This window comes from Dermochelys coriacea, chromosome 11, assembly GCF_009764565.3.
Source record: "Dermochelys coriacea isolate rDerCor1 chromosome 11, rDerCor1.pri.v4, whole genome shotgun sequence".
NCBI lineage: Eukaryota > Metazoa > Chordata > Testudines > Dermochelyidae > Dermochelys > Dermochelys coriacea.
In genome coordinates this window covers 3406650-3428763 of record NC_050078.2, presented here as the reverse complement: position 1 = coordinate 3428763, position 22114 = coordinate 3406650, and positions in this window count along the sequence as shown.

Genomic DNA, 22114 nt, shown 5'->3' with positions numbered 1-22114 from the left:
TTCATTTGTTGGAGTTTGCATCAACTCTGGGCATGCTCCTCCTTAAAAGAGTGAGAGTGTTAATCATTTCTCCAAGGGACAGCCAGCTTATGGCAATTCCATCACAAGCAGCCTGGAATGGGGGGAAGGATCTTTCCCTTCCAGTGCAGCCACATAGGGCATAGGGGAAGAGAATAACCGGTAGCCCCAAAGGAGGGGCATCTGTGTGGCACAGGCATGGCTCCATATCCCCTGTGTACTGGGCTGGCTACACTTTGGGTTGGGGAAAATGATATTTATACCATTTCAAAGGGGTAGTGCCTCTTGTCTTGCTCACACAAACATCTCTGAAGGCTTGAGGCCTAGCAAAGGCACAGTGCATACCAGCACTTCCCGCGGTTAATGAGCCTCCTCCCCTTCCTTAGCACCACTCAACCACCTAAGAGGCAAAATTAGCTATTTAGGTAACACTGTGGGATGATTCATAGATGTTAAGGTCAGAAGGGATGATTATGCTCATTGAGTCTGACCTCCCACTTGACGCAGGCCAGAGAACCTCACCCAGTTAAGTCTTCACGAAGCCCATAACTTCTGTTCGAGCTATCCCATGTTTTAGGAAAGACATCTAGCCTGGACTTAAAGATCACAAGTGATGGAGTATTCACTACCTTGCTAGGTAAATTGTTCCGGTGGTTACTCACCTCGGCTGTTCCACATTTGTGTCTTATCTCTAGTCTGAATTTGACTTGTTTCAGCTTCCAGTCGTTGGATCTCATTATGCCTTTTTTCTGCTAGAGTAAAGAGACATCTGCTGTCTTCACCATGTAGTGACTTGTAGACAGTGATCAAGTTACCTTTTAACCCTCTGTGGACTAAACTAAATAGGGTAAACTTCTTTAATAACTCCCTGTAAGGCGTGTTTTTGAGACCTTGAACTATTCTTCCAGGTCTTTTGTGAACTCTTTCAGTTTTTCAACATCCTTTGTGAAGCAGAACTGGACACAGTACGACAGTAATGTTCTCACTAATTCTGTATATGGACCTAACAGTGCCTTCCTACTTTTACTTGATATTCCCCTGCTTGTACTTTCAAGTATCATATGTTTGCTCTTATCGGCAGCAGAGCACTGGGAGTTCATATTCCACTGGTTGTCTACCAACACTCCTACATCTTCTTCAGTCATGGCTTTCCAGGATGCAGTCCCCCAACTTGTAAGTGTGGCTACATTCTTGTTTCTAGATTTGACTGTATTAAAGCATGTTGTTTGAATGAACTCACCTTACCAAGTGATGCAGATTGGTCTGTCCAAATGACCTGTCTCCATCATTATTTACCACTCCTCCAATTTTTGCCATCTGCACATAATTTTAGATTTTTTTCCAGATCATTGATAAAAATAATGAATAGCATTGGGCCGATGAGCAAGGTCCCTATGGGACCCCACTAGAAATACCCCTGCTGGATGACAACTCCCCATCTGCAATTACTTTTTGCAGTTGTAAATGCAAACACATATGTAGGCTGGCTGCCATGTAATTAGCACAAAATTTCATGAGCCAACACGCACGCTTACATCTTTATCAGCACATTATACACATTCAAAAGATTGATGCATTGAAATTGCATATTTGAAAACAACTGAAGCAAGTTTATTAAGGATTGACTAATGCAATAAAGTTATTTTTAGCAGATAATTTATATCTGGTTACCTTTTTACAGGAAGCTCATGCAATCAATACGAGTTAATTGTTAACCAAGGGAAAGGGATATTTTGGATACCTAAATGATTTCACTGTTAACTCTTTAGGGCGTTCTATACCTTCCTGGTAATCCTGAGATTTTAATAATGAATCTGGGAGTCTTTATTTGCCTGCTGGTTTTTGAGCCCTGAGTTTTCATTGTTTTTCCCAAGCTTTTCTCACCAGCTAGGAGGGCTAGAACTGCTTTTTGTGAAATTTGAGACTCTGTTAATCACCTGAATCAAGGAGTTGGAGACTTAAGAAAATCTCCAAATATCACGAGATTTGTGAGCAAATCATGAGTTAGGAGGTCTGCAGTGTTGCCAACAGCACAACCTTTCAATTTTCTTGCACATGCATTGTATTATGGCATAATTGCACCATTTCACATGTGCTTATAAACTGATCCTATTAGATAAACACTGCGACAACAATACTTGGTGAATCCATGCTGACTGTTCCTGATCACTTTCCTCTCCTCTAAGTGCTTCAGAATTGATTCCTTGAGGACCTGCTCCATGATTTTTCCAGGGATTGAGGTGAGGCTGACTGGCCTGTAATGCCCCGGATCCTCCTTCTTCCCTTTTTTTGAAAGATGGGCACTACATTAGCCTTTTTCCAGTCATCTGGGACTTCCCCCGATCGCCATGAGTTTTCAAAGATAATGGCCAATGGGTCTGCAATCACATCCACCAACTCCTTTAGCACTCTCGGATGCAGCACATCCGGCCCCATGGACTTGTGCTCATCCAGCTTTTCTAAATAGTCCTGAACCACTTCTTTCTCCACAAAGGGCTGGTCACCTCCTCCCCATGCTGTGCTGCCCAGTGCAGCAGTCTGGGAGCTGACCTTGTTCATGAAGAGAGAGGCAAAAAAAGCATTTGCCTCAGTTCCCCTCTTGATTCCGCAAATAAACTCAGTGCAGCCTTTGGAGTATATAAATAGCCCTTTCTGTAGGTTAATTTATTACCAAAAGTCCCACTACCGTAAACCAGAATTCCCCCAGCACAGTCTAGTGTGACAGGGTTGGGCCAGATGGCTAGAGGAGAGTAATAGAAGGCAGATATATTAGCCCCAGGCTAAGTGGGTCTCTTTTCCCTGGGTAAGGTAACAGGGAAGGTTCCAGAACAGTCAGAAACCTTCTGGAGACAATTAAGATAGGCTGATTAGAACACCTGCAGCCAATCAAGACGCTGCTAGAATCAATTAGGGCAGGCTAATCAGGGCACCTGGATTTTAAAAAGGAGCTCACTTCAGTTTGTGGTGTGCATGTGAGGAGCTGGGAGCAAAGACGCTAGGGGCTGAGAGTGAGAACGCGGACTGTTGGAGGACTGAGGTGCACAAGCATTATCAGACACCAGGAGGAAGGTCCTATGGTGAGGATAAAGAAGGTGTTTGGAGGAGGCCATGGGGAAGTAGCCCAGGGAGTTGTAGCTGTCGCACAGCTGTTCCAAGAGACACTCTAGACAGCTGCATTCCACAGAGCCCTGGGCTGGGACCCGGAGTAGAGGCGGGGCCAGGTTCCCCCCAAATCCTCCCAACTCCTGGTCAGACACAGGAGGAGTCAACCTGGACTGTGGGTTCAGAAAAATGGCCAAGCTGAGGGCTGCCGTGAAGCTCCAAGGTGAGCAAATCCGCCAATAAGCACAAGACCCACCAAGGTAGAGCAGGAACTTTGTCACACTAGCCAATACATCCATCCCAAAATTCCAGTGCCATGTATAGCTCCGGCATCTCTCCCCAGACCCCAGCTCCTAGGTATGGCTCCGGCATCTCTTACCATACTTCCCCTCAGTCCCTCTAGCAGGTCTGTTTCTCCTCCTTGTTTCCTTCCCAGTTGGGGTCCCAGCACTTGCCTGATGACATCAGCGGGCTCATCCCTCCGTCGTTCCCCAGCCTTCAGCCCTCTCTGGCTCTCCATCTTCACCTCTCCTGCTCAGTTAGCTAGCAGGCGCTGTCCTCTGCACCTCTCAGGCTTCCCGGCCATGTTTATCCGGCTTGAGAAAATTTGGAGGTGACCCCAGACGGCCTTCCTGTTTCCCCAGCCTGATCTGGAGCCACTGCTCAACCAGGGAACTTTCACGGCTCCCTTCTTCAAGGGCATCCTGTTTCTGAAGCTCTCAGCCTAGCTGTGCTCTCTCTTTATCGCTCTCTCAGGAGTCTGGACTCACCTTCCTCATTCCACGAAACTAGGGTGCATCTGGACTGGAACAGGAGCACCAAGCCCAATTTCATTTAATGGGCCAGCTACCCTGGTGTGCGGAAGCCAGACGCATCGTGGGAAAATAATTCATTTGATCAGGTTGAAATTTCACTGAAGAGGTGATTTCCATCTCTACCTCCCATGCTTCTGATCCCCATACCGCAGAAAGGTGCTTAAACCCTAAGATGATGGACTTTGTAGAAAATCCTAAGACAAATGTGCTAGCTAGAGTGGACGGAGTCTATATTTCCTCCTGTACCCTTTGAGCTGAACTGGTATCCGCTCTGCTTTGTGTTCTTCTCTCCTCTTTTCACAAACCTCCCATTCATTCTCCAGGTCTGGCTGGAAATCGAAGCAGAAGTATCTGAAATGTGGGGAGATGTAGATTGGAGTTGATAGACTCTGGACCCAGTCCTTCCAGCCTCGTTCTGCGGATTCAGGAGGTTCAGACAGTTTGGCGTAGGCTTTAGAGAAGCATCCAAACTTTTAATCACATATCCAAGCTTGACCCAAACCTCCGGGGACTCTCATCACTCATTTTATCCACTAAAGCAATTGTAGAATATTCCTCTCATGTTGGCTAAAATAACAGTAGATTTGCTCAGTTTCTAGGGTAGGTAGAATAAATATAATCAAAATGGAAATAACAACCAGATGTCTCTTCTTCCCCCTACCCCTCCCTTTTTGTTAAAATGCCAGTTAATAGGCCTACAGAATTCTTCAAAGACTTGTGCAGATGTTCCAGTTAAACTTCTTTTTAGGGAATCACAGTCACATAATTAGATTGTCAGTGCTGGGGATTCATAAAGCCCCAGTTTTCAACATCACAAATGACTAAGTGAAACTAGGTTCTGTTTGAATGTGTGGGGGTAATGGGAGTTATAAGAAACTCTCAATTCTTCATTTCCAGAAGTCCAGCCATCTGAGTGATTTTAAGTATAACTTTAGCTTTGTAATGTGTGGGTTTTTAAATACAATATTCTTTTAGGATTTTTCCTACAAGAGGGGACATGCCAGGGGGGGATGAGAAGTTAGAGGAACGGCTGAGCAAGGTTCCTCATACCTGATTCTCCACTGGCACGCTCTTACATCAGTGATATAATTTCAAGATGCCTCCTGCAGCTTTAATTTGCACTGGGTTGGGAGGCGGAGAATCTGGGAGCTACACCCAGCCCATGATAGATAGCTCCCACTCTCCCAAGCACCCTAGCAGAGTTTGTACAGAGGGGAGAAGGAAACCCACAAAACCCTTAGACCTGATTCTACTTGCTTGCAGAATCCATGGGACTGATTCTGGTTGCACACCAGTGTAAATCACGACTAGCACCACTGGCATCATATGAGTTTACACTTGTGTATAATGGGTGTAAGTGAAACCAGAATCGGGACTCACAACTATAGCCACTGCCATATTGGAGAAAAACCATGGGCTCATCTAGTATCTTGCCTGCGGTAGCAGTTAACAGCTGTGATTTGAGAGGAAAGTGGGAAATCAGCCCCACATTAAGCACCTGGCTAATTGTACAATACTCGTAGCACATGGGATGTGGAGGAAACTTGATTCAAGCTGCCATTCAAACCAGCTAATGCCCAGAAGTATGAGGATTGATGGCACTTGTAATTTTTATCCTATCTTGGGTAGCTGCTGGTTACTGTTCTTATTGCTAGAAGTGAAGTATTTAATCCTTCTTTACCTCTCACTAAGCCATTTGCCTCAAAAACATCTCCCAGCTGTCAGTTCCCCATGTTAATTATATGTTGCACAATTTTTAAAAAGCACCTTTTTAGAATCAATCACTATTAAATGGAATCATGTCAATCATCCTACTCCTCCTTGAAGACCCAGATCTCTTTCCTATGTCTCTCGGTGTCAGATGAAAGCCCTTGTCCTCAGCTCTAGCCATTTTTCCAGATTAAAGATATGCAGGGTGTGATGTAACAAACTGAACACTTTGCGATAGCAATGGGCCATTAGCCTCTGGTGTAGTAACCCAGGTGGTGAAATTCAGTCCCATGCTTTGGGTCTGATTCTCCTCTCTCTTACAATAGTTTCAGTTATAGAATCATAGGACTGGAAGGGACCTCGAGAGGTCATCTAGTCCAGTCCCCTGCACTCATGGCAGGACTAAATATTATCTAGACCATCCATGACAAGTGTTTGTCCAACCTGCTCTTAGAAAACTCCAATGATGGAGATTCCACAACCTCCCTGGGCAATTTATTCCTGGCTTAACTACCCTGACAGTTGGAAGTTTTTCCTAATGTCCAATTGCTGCAATTTAAGCCCATTGCTTCTTGTCCTGTCCTCTGAGGTTAAGGAGAACGATTTACCTCCCTCCTCCTTGTAACAACCTTTTATGTACTTGAAAACTATGATCATGTTCCCCTTCAGTCTTCTTTTCTCCAGACTAAACAAACCCATTTTTTTCAATCTTCCCTCACAGGTCATGTTTTCTAGACCTTTAATCATTTTTGTTACTCTTGTCTGGACTTGGTCCAATTTGTCCATTGACTCCAATCTAAGTCCATTGTCTCCAATGGAATTACATCATTTATACAGCAAAAGAATGTGAAGAAACCACATGGGCAGAGTTGGGTACCAAATAACGCTGTCTACTAAATATGCACAATCACTCCAGGCCTAGCTGCACACATGTTACAGCTCTCTCTGGTTTCTTGCAGCTTCTGACCATAGAACCCAGTGAGCACCTCTAGAGTGTTCACCTGTTATTTAAAAAAAAGGAGTACTTGTGGCACCTTAGAGACTAACAAATTTATTAGAGCATAAGCTTTCGTGAGCTACAGCTCACTTCATCGGATGCATTTGGTGGAAAAAACAGAGGAGAGATTTATATACACACACACAGATCTCTCCTCTGTTTTTTCCACCAAATGCATCCGATGAAGTGAGCTGTAGCTCACGAAAGCTTATGCTCTAATAAATTTGTTAGTCTCTAAGGTGCCACAAGTACTCCTTTTCTTTTTGCGAATACAGACTAACACGGCTGCTACTCTGAAACCTGTTATTTAAAGCGATACTAACCTATTCCGAGTCACTATAACACAGATGTAAGTAAAAGGAGAATCTGGCCCTATACATTTATTGTTTCATATTTTTTTCAGCTTTTTGGATTGCGAAAATGTTGACGTTATGCTCTGAGTCGGGAAGGGAACATTCTTCAAAATCTCTTATGGGGCAAGAAGAATGTTTCCTGCACTGCTCTAACTGACATTGCAAGCTACTGCCCATATGCCAGCTGGGATCCCAATAACTCAGCCCAGTACAAACCAGCTAGGACACTGGAAAGCAGATCCCCACCCTAACGATGGTCTTTGGTGCCAAAGTTCAACCTTCTTCCCCTATCCCACCCCAAAAGTTGTCATGATTATTTTTAATGGGGAAAGAATCCCCACCCCATGCTAGTTTGCAGTAATGGATGAACCATTTTTGTTCAGTCTTTCCCAGCCCGACTCCCCCAAAAACCAAATCACTCCTGGGCAGGGACCAAAGTCAGAGAAACAAGGGGCGAGACTGAATCCTCCATTGCTCTGCACACAGGAGGTGCACCTCCTGTAGTCAAGGGCAGCATCAGCCCCTATTCCCCATGTTACCTTAGTTACCTTTGTGGGGCTTTGCAATAGTGCAGAAGAGCCAAGAAGCATCTGCCCTAGCCCCATACACTCCTCCTCTGGTCTACCCTCACTTTGCCTACTTTGCCTTGCTTTGCCCAGAGAGTCCCACCACACCCTGAGCCCAGGGCTGATGGAGCTGGCTCTGTGGCAGGTATAGGGGTCTCCTGCACTGGGAATGGGTATTCCCCAGGGTGGGAAGGGGGCACACATGGCTAGCAGACACAAAGCAGGCCATTGAGCGACACTGAATCAGCCCCAAGGTGCGGTGAACAAAGACTGTACGCACATCCCTTTAAATCCTTTGATCTCCCACCTCCCTTCCCAGCTCACATCATGGCTCTGTTCCACTGGGATTGCTCTGGTACTTGGAGTTTCAAATCTCTTCCCAGCCTCCACCTGCATGCGTCCCAGGCCTTGGAGAGCTGTGGTGATAAACGTTCTCAGAACACCCTGGCACTGCATTAAAAAAAATAAGAATTCCTGCTGCAGTGTCTTTCAATGCCCCTGCACTGCCTCCTCTTAATTTGCAGCACCACCTTTGGAAGAGATGCTATACTCCAGAAGGCTGGGCGCTCATCTGTGGAACCAGGTGCAGCTCTGCCACCCAGAACTTAAGCTAGTGGAAAAATCTTTGACACAACAGTTTCCCCACGGGAAACCTGCAGCTCTGTCGAAATCCAAATGTGGCACTGGAATGTGCCAATATTGGCAATTTGCTATGGCAACCTTTTGAAACGATTCAAAATGAGAATAAACGATTTCATTTCAACATTCTCATTTCATTTCCTTGTGACTACTATATTTTATTCGATTCGAAAATGTTAAAGTTCATATATTTCATAGTTTACATGTATATTATAGTGAACATTTTGAATGATAATAATTCACCATTATCAAAGCAAAACGTTGCGACATTCGCAAAATGAAAAGTTTCCATTTTATTTTTCCAGAATTTCCATTCCACAATAATTTTCAAAGTTTAAACTTTTCGTGTCAACAAAAACAGATTTGGAAAGGTCAGGAATCCCTACAGGATGGAAATTCTGATTGCCAACTAGCTGTACCCATAAGGAGTGCAAAATGGGGCAAAGCGACTTAGCGCTTCTCCCTCTGTTCTCTCCATTTTTCCTAACCTATCAGGAGACAGCTTGGCATTTATTTATCTAATAATCGACTTATAGAACACTTCATTCAAGCTTCAAAGCACTTTGGAGGGTACCAAATTAATATACACACAGGGATTGCTTCTCTTCACCTACTGGCTGGGATGCAGCCAACTCCGGGGAGAAACTTGGCGATCCACCTACTCCTGATCACCTGTCACCACCTAGTTCTTTGGCATCGCAAACAACTTCCCAATCAGTGTAGGGCTGGAGGTGAAGGATTCTGCATCCAACTGAAGCCTCATCTGGGGAACGTAAGTAGGCGGAAGTCATCAACTGTTACCTATGATGTAATATGGCCAAGACATTGGGGTTAATACCCCTTCGCTGGGAGGAATGTCATGGGTTCTTCTTTGACCCTGAGAAGATCAAGAGTACCTCACCTGGAAGATGGTAATACGTTATCTGCCTAACCTATGCCCCTATCAAAGCAAAACACAGCTCTGAAAAGGAGCCATGGGCATCTTACTCCACAGAAGCCAGGCCAAAATGGCAGCTTCAGGCTGGCATGCTGGGATGCCATGGCTCTGATGGTGCAAGGAGCCTGGGTGCATCTCCCTAATGCTCGCCTTGTGTGTGTGGAGCAGGATAAGAGCAAGGGAAAGACTTTACACCCTTTTGTTTTGACCATAATCGCTGTTTAATGTCTTGTTTTATAGCTTTACGTTGGAAGGGAGCATGTTTCCTGGTACATTCAGCAGCTTTACTGGACCTCGCTTGGCAATCGTGCCTGTTGCTTTAGGGAAATATTCAGCTGGTTCTTGCTGTGTGTGTTTTTCCTTGGAAACCGCCCATCCTGTTGACATAATTCTATGCATGGCTCACAGCCATGCCAACGCAGACTGCAAAAGCATCAGATCTCATAGGCTAAGACAGGATGGGCCTAGTCAGTACTGGATCCAAGACCAGCACGGGAAGACTGGTGATTCGGTAGATGGCACTCTTTCTCCTTGATCAGGCTTGAGCCAATGACTCAACAAGATCACTGGGAGGCATTGTACCATTTTTGAAAGAAATATAGGCCCATGGCCTGACCGCTCATGGTTGTTAGCAATCCTATGACACTTTTCCCAGTAGTAAGGGAATTAGTTGCTGGTATCTTGGCCAAACCCCAATATGGGTAAATATGTTCTTCCTAGTCCCTCTGCCATTCCAAATAGGAAAGAAATTAGGCTTTCCATCCATCTCAAGAAGCTATGTGGTAGTATTGATGGTGCAGCATGCCTGTCGCATTCCACCCCAGAAGGGGCTACATGCTTGTCTTGAGTCAAGTGACCACTATGTGCGTACAGGGCCGAGCTCTGAAATCCTTTCTCAGTTTTAATTCAGTCCCTTTCACAAGCCAAAATTCCGTTGGACGCCATGAGTAAGGACTGAGTAGAAATTGAATAAAAACGTCAGGAGCTTGTGGATCCTGTGGAGTGTTAAAAAACCCTGTTATGGGGTTTGTTTTAAGTCTGTCTACGCCATCGGTTTGTCCATGCAATTTACACTCCCAGTTTGTGCCCATTCTACTGGTAATAATATCAATATCTGTTAAATTAACACAATTCATTTATGGTTTCCAAGAGCCCCAAAGTAAGTTTCTGTAGGGCGATAACACTGCTTCATAACATTCGGCATGGTGACACTTCCACCAGGTGGGACGGTATGCAGATAAGAAGGAATCACAATATTTCAGAGGCTATTTCTACTCTCCGGGATCCTTGCTCGCCCAGAGAAGCACCTTGCTCTGTGTCCAATCTCATAGAAATCAATGAATGACGTACTTCAAGAGGTAAAGTTCTGACTGAGATGTACTCAGTAGCAAAGCTCTCACTGGGTGAAATCCTGGCCCTGTGGAAATCAACCAGAGCTTTGCTATTGACTACATAAGGGCCAGGATTTCACCCAATGTGAGTAACAGTTGCCCAAACTGTTCCCACCAAATGAACACCATTGCCAGCAGCTCATCCTCGGAGGCCTCCTATCCAAATACTGAGCAGGCCCCAGCAGTTTAGTTTGGGCTCATTCCTGTAAGGTGCTGAGCACTCCCCAATAACCATGGCTTGCATGGAGATGCTCAGCACCACACAGGAAGCAATCAAGTGCTGCTAGCTCAAGGTAGGACAGCTGCAATCTTAAAGGGGCATATTGATCCCAACCAGCCAACTTGTCTCCCCCAACCCTGCAGAACTAAAGTGAGCCCAAGTAATCCTGTCATGGACTTCGTAGATGAGTGTCCCTCCTGTTGGGACCACTTCTCTTCAATGGGGTGGGAGACTGCTTTGGTCCTGAGCTTGGTTTCAGTTTGGGTTGTTTTCTGCTCTTGGTCGGTTCCTCAACAGATCTCGGCCACCTTGTGTGGTTGGAGGCAAAAGGAAGGGCCCTTTCTAACTTTCTCCATGATGTGACCATTGCTCTCACTTTGACAGACATCCCCGCTGCCATGCTGTTCTCCACGATGTGGTGTTCGACTTGAGAACACTTTAGCATTGAAAAACAGCAGTAGCAGAGACTGTAGCAACAGATGGGACTAGGTATCTTTCCCTGGCCAACCATCAGATCTGTTCCTCTGCTCAGCTGTTTGGCATGTCACCACTGGGCTATGTATCTGATTATGTTTGCATTGCACTTTGGCTCTGCAATGCATATGCCAGACCCTTCTGGTTGTCCTCCTTGCCTTGCTTCAGAGCAGCAGCAGTATATACAAATTTTTTAGACTCCAGGGTGGAGTGGCCAGAAAATAACAAGACAAAGTTTAGAAATGACTTGGGCAAGATTTTGTTAGGTATTCCTAATATTTCTGTTTCAGTCCCTGTTGCCTGTATCCTTTTAAAGCCTCCGATTAAACTCTCCATTCTGAAATTTAATTTCCTTCCAGCCAACGTTGGTTTGTCATTGCAAGGTTGCTTAGGTGTGATGTGATGGGTTCATGGGTGAGTCACGACCGAGTTTGCATGTGTGTTGGGCTTCACAAATTAGCTTCTTGTTGTGTTAATAGAGCCAGAGATTTTAAGGCCAGAAGCGACTATCTTGTCTGATCTCCATGTTGTCCATGTGTGCTGGGTTTTATGCACTGAGCTGCTACTGTAAGGTATTTGGGTGTGGACCTTCATGCATTGGGTTGTTGTTGCAGCGTTCTACTTGATCACTTGCTATATCCGCTGAAATACCACTATCTGCATTTTCCTAGCAATGTAAACCCTGTCAGCACCTCCCTGGGCAAAGAATTCCAGAGGGCCATTCCTCTCCCAAAGGATAAACGAAGAATACGGGAACTCACTGACAAACTCCCATTGACTTCCATGAGCCTTAGATTATCCTTAGGGAGGAACCAAAATGCCTTGCATATCTTGGTATCATTTTTTTCCTGAGCAAATGACCTCCCAGTTGCCACCTGAAGTCATGCTACAGGCAGACTGCCTCGGTTTCCTTCTCCAAGGGGCTTCTTAAATGTACTCCACACAGGTTTTCTGTCCAGTAATGGACCCTTCTCCAAGAGTTTAATTTACTGAGCTAGGACCCAAAACAAAACTGAGTCTTGGTGCTCTGTCCTCTCAGCCAAGCCAGGTCTCTGCAGTTCTTCCTTGCCTTAGTAGGCCCCTCTTAGCCCTAGCAGGCTGGCACCTTTTTGTACTCCCAAGGAATCTGCTCTCCCTCGTCCTCAGCCTTCTTCAGACCTCCAGCTTGGCTTCCAGGCCCGAACCCTTCCTCCTGCACAAGGGTCTCCTGCAAGTACCTCCAGCTCACTGCAGCTTGTCGGTCATTTCTACCACAACTTCCTCTGATTGTCTCTCCCTGTGCATCCCCCTCTCTGCAGCTTCCTGATGCCCTTACAGAGGAATCGACCTGATACCTGTTTTGTCATTAGGATTCGCTGCCCCCAGACCTTTAACCCTTAAAGGGGCAAGCCACCCTGTTACAGGGTTTTTGCAGGGCTTAAATTCTTCCTGAGTATTTCCCGGAGCCGCAGGGCTCAGGGCTTCTGCCCCACAGGGCTTGCTGGGGTTTCTGCTGCACGGAGCGTGCTGAGGCTTGGGGCTTCTGCTCAGCAGGGTGCACCAGGGCTCAGAGTTTCTTCCGGGGCTCGGGGAACCCATAGGTTTAAAAATATTTACTGAGCTCCGCTCCAGACAGTTCTGTCTGAATTTAAGCCTTGCTTTTTTGGAAACATTTTGATTTGTTTTTCCTGTGGTAACAGGAAAAGCTGATCCCGGCAGCATTAATCTCCCGGGTTTGGGTGGATGTGATTCAGGAGACAACTCTGCTCAGGAGGAATTATAGGTGATAGCTCCGGTGGAGAATCCAGATGGGGTTTGATATAGTGGGGTCAGTTGTAGTTGGACACTTGTTGCTCTTTCTGTGCCAGGCACAGGATAAAGAATAGATTACAATAATAATCTCTAGTTCTTATCTAGCACTTTTCATCTGTAGATCTCAAAGCGCTTTACAAAGGAGGCCCAAGATCATTATCCCCATTTTATAAATGGGAAAACTGAGGCCCAGATGGGTGGTGCGGCTTGCCCACAGTCCTGCAGCAGTCCAATGGCAAAGCTTGGACTAGAACTGAGCTCCCCTGCATTCCAGTCCAGTGCTTGACCCACTGCCACTGCTCAGCCCGAGGGAAGGGTGAACTGGTTTTAATGTGGAGGCAGATGGGTCCGAGGGGGTTTTTAATTAAAGAGGTGCAGGCAGTGAGAGAGTCTGAAGCAGGGTCACCATCCTGGCCCTTCCCAATGACCTCCTCACCACTACGGTTCTTTTCTGCAGCTCACTTGATTCATCATCTGCTAAAATGTCAAGCCAGATACCCTGGGTCTGTGAGCTAAACCCTTCCTTGTGCTGGTACAGGCCTGTTCAGCCATGACAGACTGATTGATGGCCCAAGAGGCAGTGTTTGTGTATGTCTTTCAGGCTGACAGATCCCTGAGCTGTTCTGACTTGCTCAACGATCCCACCTTGCAATGTTTTCCAGGCTACACCTCCAGCATTCCTCATTCAGGATGAGGAGACAACTGACCGTCTTTCGGCTCTGTGTTTGTGCCACTCCTAGCACAATGGGGTCCATGACTAGGACTCCTAAGTACAAATAAACAGCAGGAGCTGTAGCTCATGAAAGCTTATGTTCAAATAAATTTGTTAGTCTCTAAGGTGCCACAAGTACTCCTTTTCTTTTTGCAAATACAGACTAACACGGCTGCTACTCTGAAACCATTCCATTTTCAGTGTCAGATCTGAGGGCGGGTTTGCCTCTCACTTTACACCAGTTTAACAGCTATGCCCCAGACCCTCAGCTGGTGTAAATCAACATAGCTGCACTCACTCCAGGGTGATGACTCCAGATTTACACCAGCATTAGGCTCACACTTGCTTATTACTATAGTTTATTTCTGTAGCAACCAAGATCAGGGCCTGATTGTGCTAGATGCTGTATATACAGGAGTGAGAGACGCTCCATGTCCAGTGGAGTTGATAATGCCAGGGTGTCATACAGAGCCCACTGATATCCATAAATAGGCAAGACAGACAAATGAAGAGTTATTATCTGCAATTTATAGATGGGAACTAAGGTACTGATAGATTAAAATGACTCATCCAAGGAGCCTGGGAATTAAATGCAAGTCTTGCAAATCCTATATTAGTTCCATAAGCACAGGACAGCCTTCCTTTGTCACCTACCTTGCTACGTAGACAACACATTCCCTGTGTGTTTTACTCTTATTTCCCTGGCAACCTGAGGTGAGCTGAGATTCCTCTTTCTCAAAGGATGGCCCATTTGAACACTAGCTATTCCAGACCTAAGCTCACCATGCAGCCCTTAGTTCATGCACAGCGTGACCTGAATCTCTCCCTTCCTCTCCACTCCCTTTAACAATAATAGCACTGAGTACTTATATAGCAAATTTCTACCTTCAAAGCACTTTAAGTACATACCATGCCCTATAGTACAGTCGAGTAAGTGTTAGCCCATCAGTCTGCCATACTGAATGGATGAAAACACTTCTTCTAAACTGTGAAAAGAAAAGGAGTACTTGTGGCACCTTAGAGACTAACAAATTTATTAGAGCATAAGCTTTCGTGAGCTACAGCTCACTTCATCGGATGCATTTGGTGGAAAAAACAGAGGAGAGATCCACCAAATTTTTCCACCAAATGCATCCGATGAAGTGAGCTGTAGCTCACGAAAGCTTATGCTCTAATAAATTTGTTAGTCTCTAAGGTGCCACAAGTACTCCTTTTCTTTTTGCGAATACAAACTAACACGGCTGCTACTCTGAAACCTCTAAACTGTGATTCATTCATCTTTTTTTTTTTGCTCTGTACACTTGTGTGGGTGAGTAAAATCCGCAGTACATTATTTCTTTCCCATTCCAATTAAGCCACTTATTAATTGTTGTGCTTGTTTTTTTAATACCTGACCAATTAGCACAAGTAAGTAACATGGGGAAAACAAGAGGGGGTGGTGCTAATAAACCATAGCAGTGGTTTTTAGTTTCCAGCATGCAGAAAAATTAGAAGAACTAAAAAGACAAAACTTGGTCAACTGACATTCAAAGGAGTGGTGGAATGTGATAAACATGCTCAGGTATTTGAAAGGTGTAAAACACCAAAAAGGGAGGAACTGTTTCATGTGAGACTGAGCGAAAAGGGACACAAATTAGGAATAATCTAATTAAATAAAGGAAAATGTCATCTGTAGATGAGGAATATGTTCCTAATGTGTAGATCTATTAGACCATGGAACAGTCTCCTAAGGGAAACAAGCTGGATTGGTCCTGCTTTGAGCAGGCGGTTGGACTAGATGACCTCCTGAGGTCACTTCCAACCCTGATATTCTATGATTCTATGAACAAACAGTGAAGAGTAGAGCGCGAACAACAGTCCTGGCAGAGAAACCTGGGAAGTGGTGATGGGAGACGATCTAAGAAGCCTTTAGCTTTTTCCATCTCTAATTTCTTTGATTTTGCACTGGCTTTTGATAACTGTTTTATGGACCGTTGCATAAACCACTGCAGCATTCCATAATGTATCTATTAGCAGCCACATCTCTGAAGATGTGTCAGCAGCTCTAAGGTATTGCACTGAAAAGAAAGAAACGCATCTAGGCATTTGTCACCCTCTAGTGGCTGTGGCACATAAGATTATGAATCTGCTGCTGCTTCCAGCTCAAGGACTATGGCTTTATAATGGACTTCAGCTCAAACAGTAGCTTTTAGCACAGAAAGTCCCAGGTTCAAACCCACATGCTTGTCACAAGCAAGGTGTTTCAAAAGTAGCACCTACAGTGGTTCACCTCAGAGGCTTGAGCTGAGCTTCTTGAAGACCTGCCTCGCCATGACTAACTGTGGTTATTTATTCCCCCCATGTGGGATCCAAGTGCTGCATAATGACCCCTGGACTTTGGGATGCAAGGTTGCTGCTGAATCCAGGGGAACAGTTGTTATGGATTATGTCAAGTACAAAATTGGTCCCATTTGTGGTTAGTGAATCATTCTTCCGACTGTTCTTCCAGTTTTCATTGTTTAGAAGATTTCACCAAAGAGCCTCAAGGAATAATTTTCAGATTATAGATAACATTCATCCCTCTGCCAGTGCTAGGATTGGCACAGGGACAGAGGGGAGAGGGCGTGTACCTCCCTTATTCAGTGGCAACAGGGGGCTGGTTTCACTCCCAGTGCAAGTGAGGATAGCTCTCAGGGCTTCCCTAACTTGTATCCCTGCTTTAACAGGCTGGGGCAAGGATGAAGAATCTCCACATTGACAGAAAGTCCAGGCCATGCAACTCATCCTGCCCCCAACATGCCTCCCCAGAACATACCCTGCAGTGAGGGTCTTCCCCAGGATGAAGGGGCTTCCATCTTCCCCATGACCCATTATGCCAGTCTAGGGAGTGCCACAAGGGGCCATGGGGCACCTACAAATCTTGTTTTTCACATTGTTCAGAAACTGTTCACGTCAACTCTAGTGAATAACAAATAATGCACTTTCTGTTTGGATGAATCATCATAGGACCTATTTGGAGGATTCATCCACATTTTTGTGAATACTCCAGGATTGTCCAAATACTCCCAGGGACCCCACATCTGCTACTCTGTTCCTTTCTGCATAGTATCATAGAATCTGATGTATCCAGAGATGGAAAAGACCTTCTAGGTCACCTTATCCATCTCTCCCTACCCCATGCAAGATCATTTAGTGCTTGGTCCCGCCTAGCTGTAAATGTTCCATGTGATGAATGAAAACTCCATAAGTCTAATCATTTTTCTAAGCAAAAAGAAACCAGTTATATTTGTTCATAAACATCTGAAATGAACAAGACTTAAATAAATAAAAAGCCAACTGTGATATCTACCCAACATATTTCATCTGGGGAGAGGGTTAATTGTAGAAAATCAAGCAAACCAAACAAGACCAGTCGGGCTATCTTGAGTTTCAGTCACCAGGGTGATTTGGAGATGGAGGACAATGTGTAGCCCTAACAATACCTTCTTTAGCTGAGTCCTTTGTCTAGTTATTGCATCTTTGTCAACCTGGCCTGCTCTGCTTTCTCACTTGGCCGCCTTTAGATGCAGTACATTTTTCACATATGGCCAATGCATTTAAGCAGAAAGCTCTCCCAGGTCTTCGCTAATTCTGCCCTCTGGGAAACACACAAGGATTTTGATTGTGGATGTACCAAGTTTCCAGCCTTTGCTGGAAGCATGTCCCCATTACCTAGAATACACTAAGCTCCAATTTCAATTGGACTTGACATTGCAGCTGGGCTACTGGGACATCTTCCCTATCATGTCACAGGCATTGGAACGCTCACATTTCTGAGGCGCAAACTCGAGATGGGTCTAAGCTTCTCGGATGTTTGCAGTCTGAACCTCTTTCCAGATTCAAGCATTGCAGATGGGGCCACCACCGTACCTTTAACATGAGCCAAATCAGAACTCTGGATCCAGTCCTCACCCCACACACTTTGGGAAGATCATGATCTGGATCAGATTGAATTGTGTCTCATTCAAGCATGAGATAAATGCAGCCTTTTCGATGTGTGAAAAATAACTCTGAATGAGTAACCCCGCAGAAACCAGCAGAGGAGAGAGATGATTATGATGATTGTTGGAGTCATCTCTTTAATGTGTATTATTTGTATTTTAAAATTTTTATTTTCCAGTAATTAGTGCCAAAACCTATCAGCAAGCATACAATATTCCATATTCTAAAGAACTGGAATAAAATTCAAATGGCATTGCATATCATCTATCCATTAAATAAGACATGATGGACTAAATTCAATGGAGTTACACCAAGAAGACTTTAACAATCCAGCTGCCAAGTATTCCCTTAAAAGCACAACCTCTCTGTTGAATTGGTGTGACTAAAGTCAAACAACAAACAATCCCACAACTTAAAATCCTCATGGACCTTGGTCAGGTTTCCCCAGTTCTTGGATAACTTGCTCGCCACCCCTCTTTATTTAAGTGAGAGATTGTCCCAACTTTCCAAGCAGCGGGTGGTCTTTACCCTCCTGACAATAAAGCTGCCTTCCAAATGTTTCTCACATCAAGTAACATTTTTCCATTGTCATCATGCTGGAGGACCTCCATCTTTCCATTTGGTTGATGATGCTAATGAACATGGACAAAGATTTCCATAGCTGCACTTTTGGGGATTAGCATTTGCAATGTACATTTAAGAGAGTAAACACACTGGAAAAACATTAGGGTCAAAAGCTGCTCTCAGTTACTCTCTCTATGTCATCAATATTAGGACGGCCCTGCTCAAGTCAATGGGTGGAATGGAGGGTAGAATTTGCCCTATATCTGTGTGAAATTGGACAGCTTAAGGCGGAGGTTCATGACCACCACCACCTCCAAGAATGCACAAACAGGCTTCCCACAATGCTCTACTAAATAGAGTGGGGTCCTGGCTTAAATCCTGGATGGATGGGAGAAAGGATCTTGGTATAGGAAAAGGTTGAAAATCACTGGGTTTAATACCTTCTGAGGGGCTCTTATGTAGCCTTTCCACCATTTTATTTCAGATGGTCTCATTAACCCCTGACCTTTATTGTGCATTTCAAAACAAATCAATGCTAAACTCAGATGATGCTAACCAAGTTCACCTGCTTTGCAGGTGGGACTCGATACTGTTCCATTCTGCTGAGCCTGCTTGGTTGTCACTCAGATCCATAAATCAGCCCAGGTTTTCTTGAAATCCACCCCAGGTTTCCTCAGAAGGCAGCCCAAGTTCATTGGAGAGTTTTGCTAGCAGTAAGAAACCTTTCCTTCAATTTGGCTCATGTTCTGACTTTGTTATAGGACCTGAAATCAGGTTATTCTCACCAGCCCATCAGCTTGCTTGACACAGCTCCAGAAAATAGCAAGTTTGTGAGGGAAAGTGATAAATCCATACCTAAGGGCTTGACTGCTCTGTGTATTAGTCCACACTAGAGGGGTGTAAATCCTTGTGTGCAACATCCTAGTGCTGAAAGTTCCCTTGTGCATATTAATGTCGCTCTATTTGAAATGGGACTATATTAGTGCGCATTAGGGAACTTTGTGTGCACCAACAGGGCCCATTAGTTAGTGTGCAACACATTCGTGCACACAAGAATTTAAACGCCTTTAGTGGAGATTAATGCCTAGTGTAGACAAGCCCTAAAACAGAGCCTTGTAATGTGTGCAATCAACAGTACCATGGATACAATGTGAAATATAGCATGTCTTCCCGAAATGTGAGTGACTCCCTGGCTTGGTTTATCGTGGTACATGATGCAAATTTGGTCAGTAAGAATCTGGTGCTGACCAAGGACTCGATCCATCTCCTGCTGAGGCCAATGGGAGGTTTGCCATTGAAGACAGTGGGTGTAGATTGGGTTTTTACTGGGGCTTTGGATTCCACGGGCTGGAAAGAAGCCTCTTAATTTTATGCCAATGAAAGTTTAGAGGTTTAGACTCTGCCAGAGAAGGATGTGGCAGCCCTGCCACTGAGGTGCAGCAAATGGCAGCTGGCAAGGATGGACTTTCTAAAACATTGCTAAATGATTCCCCACCCATTGGCAGCATGACTGCACAGGGCTGGGGTAGTTCTGAATGAAAAGGGCTCTCAGGACTGGGCCCTTCTTAGCTGCTTGGATAGATCAGGAAGTTTATTTTATTTATTGAATATGTCATCTGGTCAAGCCAAGCCACCCCGTTCTTATAAACCATGCTCAAGGCACAAAGATCTCCCGGAAGTTGAGTCCTTTTGCAGTCCTCAACAATGTATGTCATGGTTTGTGTCTGCCCACAGTGACTCTAAAATACCACCAAAATTCCACTGCAGAACAAATTCTATGCCCAGTACAAAACCAGTTCAGAAGGCTCTATTGCCTTCACGGTCAATCAAACCTCGGTTGACGTTGAGTGGGGTCAGAGACAAGATAATTTAAATAAATTTGTCACCTTCTCTGTGGACCGTGAAGCTCGCCACACATCCTCTACCATAAATCCCTCACCTAGTAAACTTATCCACAGTGGGTGCCTTGAGGACAGACTTCCATGTGGAGGATTAAACAAGTCTTCAGTTAACAATAGATATGGCATATCACACAATTTCTTCACGAGCTTTGCTATGAGTTCATCTCTATGAACGCTGGGTGGAGCAATATTGCAGAGAACAGGTAACCATGGCAGAGGAGTTGATTTAAGTGTGCCTGAAATAACACACATTGTGGAATTAAGTTGTACATCGACCATCCTTGTGTGAGATGAGAAAGCCCATACGGAGTGCATTACTGCTGCTGAAGTGACCGGGAGGTGACGAAGCCTTTCTCAAGGAGAACCGTTGGACAATAGTTTGTCGGAGTTTTTATCTTCATATCCCTTGGGTCCCCTCCCCTTGGCAGCTTCCCCCTGACCCCCAAGCTCATCTGCATGCAAAAATCCTCAAATGTCAGGAGCCATGGATATTTTTTTTTAAATGTAGCCCTTGTAATATTCACCGTACCTGCACGGTGATGCAAATTCAGATAACTCACTAGCATACACAGCCTTCTATCTGTCCCTGTTTTTCTAAAGCACCTATTCCAATGGGATGTGACAGCAGCTGAGTATCTCAAAACACTTCCTAAATCAACCCTCCCAACAGCCCTGGTCTGAGTGATCGGCTCTTTTATTCAGAGGGGTAAACTGAGGTACTGAGAGGTTAGGCATTGAACTCAGTATTCCATAGAGAGGCAACACAGAGCCAAGTACAGAGCTTGGGGATTCTGACTCCTAGACACTAGATAACAGAATAAGAATCACTGCCCAGTCAGGTGTTGATATTAATACAAATGGTGCCCAACTCGGAGTTAACTATTCTGGCCCATGCGAGCTCCAACGATTTCTTGAGCCTTGTCTTAACATAACATGTCTCACACGACACCGTCTGCCGCCAAGGTGCTGGGCTGTGCAGGTGCACATCTGTATCGCCAGGATCCCCAGACTCTGCCTTTAAGCAGAATGCTGCTTATCAGCTAGAGGAAGGCTCCTGAAGAGGCTTCAGTGTAAGGTAACACAAGACAGCAAGTCTCCTGTAAATTCTTACTTAGCCAGCTCTGGTGCCTGTGTGACATCGGATAACAGCGCAGTTTTGCGGCACCGGGGCCGGAGGAGAGAATGAATCCCAATGGATGCAATTGTCTTAGTTCACTTGCTTCTTCTCCAATAGTTTCTGACCACACATTGGTAGCCTGTGTGGAATGCCTGTAAACACCGGTTGTGATGGACCTCTGGTAGGGCTGATGGCCCTCCGATGAAGACAGCTGGGTCTCGGAGGAGCACAGCTGTGTATAAACAGAAAGGGAGAGCTTCTGTAGCACTTCCTCCTGCCTCTTCCAAAATCTACCACCCCGACCACTAAATAAATCAACATTAGCAGTGACTCTTTGAAAGGTACTGTGAGCCAAGTGCAGCCCAGGAGTTTACCTCGGTGCAGAGTTTGCCAGCAACAAACCAGAGCTCTCCAGACACAAAGACTTTGGGACATCACCAGATGAAATTTTAAATGAACCTTTCTTCCTGGAGGCAGGTTATGTTCTATGAAAGCCCTAGCAACGACGCTGCATTTATCGCTGGCCGGGTGGATCAAACATGACCTTTTTGCTGCTCCAGAAAAAGAACATGCAGAGAAATTCAGGAAGATTTGTTCTGGGAAAGGGCAAGGGAGCCGACTGCTTCCCCAGTCACTGTCCGATGTAGTGGGGGACATGATACCTCCAAGGTGGAACAAAGGACCCCACGTATTTTAATAGAATGAGATCAACTCTTCACTCTACAATGCCCCTCAATTGCAAGGGAACATGTAGCTGAGATAGGGTAAGCCATGCTTCGGATGGAGCTTAAGATCTTCAGTCCCCACAGCCACCACACAGACCATCTGACAATCAAGTCATGATGCT